Source organism: Bos mutus, chromosome 5 (genome assembly GCF_027580195.1).
Source record: "Bos mutus isolate GX-2022 chromosome 5, NWIPB_WYAK_1.1, whole genome shotgun sequence".
Taxonomy (NCBI): domain Eukaryota; kingdom Metazoa; phylum Chordata; class Mammalia; order Artiodactyla; family Bovidae; genus Bos; species Bos mutus.
Window position 1 is genome coordinate 59,677,579 of NC_091621.1, and position 5,084 is coordinate 59,682,662.

General features: G+C 37.8%; 1 non-coding gene across 1 annotated transcript; it reads left to right on the forward strand.

Annotated features, from left to right (window-relative positions):
- Nucleotides 1-749: 749 nt before the first annotated feature.
- On the forward strand, nt 750-879 carry LOC138988048 (small nucleolar RNA SNORA18). The gene has a single exon (XR_011464392.1). It is a non-coding gene; the product is annotated as a small nucleolar RNA SNORA18 (small nucleolar RNA).
- Nucleotides 880-5,084: the final 4,205 nt, after the last annotated feature.

Here is a 5,084-nt window from a genome sequence, read left to right on the forward strand (position 1 = left end):
ATTCAGAAAATGAATATCATGGCATCTGATCCCATCACTTCATGGGAAATAGATGGGGAAACAGTGGAAACAGTGTCAGACTTTATTTTGGGGGGCTCCAAAATCACTGCAGATGGTGACTGCAGCCATGAAATTAAAAGATGCTCACTCCTTGGAAGAAAAGTTATGACCAACCTGGATAGCATATTGAAAAGCAGAGACATTACTTTGCCAACAAAGGCCCATCTAGACAAGGCTATGGTTTTTTCAGTGGTCATGTATGGATGCAAGAGTTGGACTGTGAAGAAAGCTGAGCGCTGAAGAATTGATGTTTTTGAACTGTGGTGTTGGAGAAGACTCTTGTGAGTCCCTTGGACTGCAAGGAGATCCAACCAGTCCATTCTAACGATCAGTCCTGGGTATTCTTTGGAAGGAATGATGCTAAAGCTGAAACTCCAGTACTTTGGCCACCTCATGCGAAGAGTTGACTCATTGGAAAAGACTCTGATGCTGAGAGGGATTGGGGGCAGGAGAAGAAAGGGACGACAGAGGATGAGATCGCTGGATGGCATCACCAACTCAATGGACATGAGTTTGAGTGAACTCCGGGAGATGATGATGGACAGGGAGGCCTGGCTTGCTGAAATTCATGGAGTCACAAAGAGTCGGACATGACTGAGCGACTGAATTGAACTGAATACCCCAAATACATAAAGAACTCATGTAACTACAGACAGTGTAAAACCATCTGATTAAAAAAGGGGAAGAAGGTTGAGGTCTACCCCTATGGGCTTTTTCTATAAAACCTACATTGTTGGAAATGCCTCAGAGAGTAACTATGTAGTTTCCTTTACTCATATAACTACCTGTTAGATCTGTGGAAAGAACTTTAAGAGAGAACTGCCAATTAAACTAGGAAAAACCTAACATAATCTTGGGTACTGGCATATCACAATGATCTCTGTCAAGTTCCAGGGTGTGATAACTTAAGAATGAATATGATTTGAACTTAATACATTTTTAGAGGGTGCCATTATGAATTAGGCAGATCCATTTTCTGGCCCTAAACATGATTTTCTAGTAAACTGCTTGAGGAAATTGGATCTCCAAATTTACAGGTGGGAAATTTTGAAGTACATTCCATTGAAGATCAAAGAGGCCCAACTAACACAATTGTGGGCAGATACACATGACAGCTGTGGGTTGAACAGAGTTTCTTTTTGAAAGGGCTATCTTGAAGATTATGACTTTGGAGAAGCTAAGGTGATTGGCAGTGGAAAGAATCAGGATGTGTGGAAATTCCTTAAAAATTTATTGACTTAAATCACTCTGCCTCTGTTATACATAATAAAAAGAAACTCTTTATAGTGTGGGGGGGGGGGGGGAGTGGCAGAGGATCTGAATAGACTTTTTTCCAAAGAAGACATACAGATGGTCAATAGGTACATGAAGAGATGTTCAGCATCACTAATTACCAGGGAAATGCAAATCAAAACCATAATGATATGTCACCTCACTTCACCCCTACTAGAAAAGCTACTATAAAATAGTCAATAAATAAGTTTGGTGAGGATGTAGAGAAAAGAGAACCCTTGTACACTAGTGGTGGGAATTTAAGTTGGTGCAGCCACTATCAAAAACTATGTAGAGGTTTCTCAAAAAATTTAAAAATAGAACAACTGTATGATCAACCAATTCCACTGTTGGGAATTCATTCAAAGAAAACCTAAACACTAATTAGACAAGATATATGCACACTGATGTTCATTTCACAATTATTTTTGATAGCCAAGATATTGAAGCAACCTATGTCCACCAATAGTTGAATGGATAAAGAAAATATACACAAATATTCATACATACACACACACAGAGAGAGGAACATTACTCAGTGACAAAAAAATAATAAAATCTTGCAATTTGCAACAACATGGATGGATCTAGAGGGTATTATGCTAAGTGAAATTAAGTCAGACAAAGACAGACAATACATGAACTTATTTACATGTGGAGGGAAAAAACAAAAACACGAAACTCATTGATACAGAGAATAGATTGGTGGTCCAAGAGCAGGGATTAGAGGACAGACAAAATTGATGAAAGGGGGTACAAACCTATACTTATAAGATAAATAAGTCATGGGGATGTGATATGCAGTATCATTATGGTAGTTAGTTATACTATATTGCATATTTGAAAATTCTTAAATGTTTTCAACACAAGAAAAAATTATGACTATGGATGATGACAGATGTTCACTAAACTTACTGTGGTGACCATTTTGAAATATATACAAATATCAAATCCTTATGTTGTACACCTGAAATTAATATAATGTTATATGTCAATTTTAGCTCAATAAAATAAAGATTTATAGTCTAGAGAAGCAAATGGAGATAAAGCCAGACGCTCTGGGAACATGAGGCATGTGGAGGGGTAAGTGGCAGAAAGCTTACTAGAAAAAGATATATGAGTTGAGATTTGAAGGAAACAATCTCATTCAGTTACATGCTCCTTAGAAATTTATTTAATACAAGAAATGAGCAAGGAGGTGGTCCTAAGATGGTGGAGGAATAGGAAGGGGAGACCACTTTCTCCCCCACAAATTCATCAAAAGAGCATTTAAACGCTGAGTAAATTCCACAAAACAACTTCTGAATGCCGGCAGAGGACATCAGGCACCCAGAAAAGCAGCCCATTGTCTTCAAAAGGAGATGTTTTATCAACAGTGCTGTATAGATGGAGAAGTCTTGAGGCTACTGTAAAAATAAGACTGAAAACCAGATGCAGGAGGCTTAAGTCCAAATCCTGAGAACACCAGAGAACTCCTGACACCAGGGAACATTAACTGACAGGAGCTCATCAAACGCCTCCATACCTACACTGAAACCAAGCACCACCCAAGGGCCAACAAGTTCCAGAGCAAGACATACTATGCAAATTCTCCAGCAACACAGGAACACAGCCCTGAGCTTCAATATACAGGCTGCCCAAAGTCACTCCAAATCCACTGACATCTCATAACTCATACTGGACACTTCATTGCACTCGAGAGAGAAAAAATCCAGCTCCACCCACCAGAACACCGAAACAAGCTTCCCTAACCAGGAAACCTTGACAAGCTAGCCATACAACCCCATCCATAGCGAGGAAACTCCACAATAAAGAGAACTCCACAAACTGCCAGAATACAAAAAGGCCACCCCAAACACAGCAGTATAAACAGGATGAAGAGACAGAGAAATACCCAGCAGGTAAAGGAACAGGATAAATGTCCACCAAATGAAACAAAAGAGGAAGAGATAGGGAATCTACCATAAAGAATTCCAAATAATGATAGTGAAAATGATCCAAAATCTTGAAATCAAAATGGCATCAGATAAATAGCCTGGAGACAAGGACTGAGAAGATGCAAGAAAGGTTTAACAAGGGGCTAGAAGAAATAAAAAAGAGTCAGTATATAATGAATAATGCAATAAATGAGATCAAAAACACTCTGGAGGGAACAATTAGTAGAATAATGGAGGCAAAAGATAGGATTAGTGAAGTAGAAGATAGAATGGTAGAAATTAATGAATCAGAGAGGAAAAAAGAAAACGAATTAAAAGAAATGAGGACAATCTCAGAGACCTCCAGGACAATATTAAATGCCCCAACATTTGAATCATAGGAGTCCCAGAAGAAGAAGACAAAAAGAAAGACCATGAGAAAATACTTGAGGAGATAATAGTTGAAAACTTCCCTAATATGGGGAAGGAAATAATCACTCAAGTCCAAGAAACCCAGAGAGTCCCAAACAGGATAAACCCAAGGCAAAACACCCCAAGACACATATTAATCAAATTAACAAAGATCAAATGCAAAGAACAAATTTTAAAAGCAGCAAGGGAAAAACAACAAACACACAAGGGGATTCCCATAAGGATAACAGCTGATCTTTCAACAGAAACTCTTCAAGCCAGGAGGGAATGGCAGGACATACTTAAAGTGAAGAAAGAAAATAACTTACAGCCCAGATTACTGTACCCAGAAAGGATCTCATTCAAATATGAAGGAGAAATCAAAAGCTTTGCAGACAAGCAAAAGCTGAAAGAATTCAGCATCACCAAACCAGCTCTCCAACAAATGCTAAAGGATCTTCTCTAGACAGGAAACACAAAAAGGGTGTATAAACTCGAACACAAAACAATAAAGTAAATGGCAATGGGATCATACTTATCAATAATTACCTAAAACATAAATGTGTTGAATGCCCCAACCAAAAGACAAAGACTGGCTGAATGGATACAAAAACAAGACCCCTATATATGTTGTCTACAAGAGACCCACCTCAAAACTGGGGACACATACAGACTGAAAGTGAAGGGTTGGAAAAAGATATCCACACAAATAGAGACCAAAAGAAAGCAGGAATAGCAATACTCATATCAGATAAAATAGACTTTAAAACAAAGGCTGTGAAAAGAGACAAAGAAGGATACTACATAATGATCAAAGGATCAATCCAAGAAGAAGATATAACAATTATAAATATATATGAACCCAACATAGGAGCACCAAAATATGTAAGACAAATGCTAACAAGTATGAAAGGGAAAATTAACAATAACACATTAATAGTGGGAGACTTTAATACACCACTCACACCTATGGATAGATCAACTAAACAGAAAATTAACAAGGAAACATAAACTTTAAATGATGCAATAGACCAGTTAGACCTAATTGATATCTATAGGACTTTTCACCCCAAAACAATGAATTTCACCTTTTCCTCAAGTGCACACGGAACCTTCTCCAGGACAGATCACATCCTGGACTATAAATCTAGCCTTGGTAAATTCAAAAAAATTGAAATCATTCCAAGCATCTCTTCTGACAGCAATGCAGTAAGATTAGATATCAATTACAGGAGAAAAACTATTAAAAATTCAAACATATGGAGGCTGAACAACACGCTGCTGAATAACCAACAAATCACAGAAGAAATCAAAAAAGAAATCAAAATATGCATAGAAACAAATGAAAATGAAAACACAACAGCCCAAAACCTGTCCAGTTTAGTTTAGTTCAGTCGCTCAGTCGTGTCCAACTCTTTACGACCC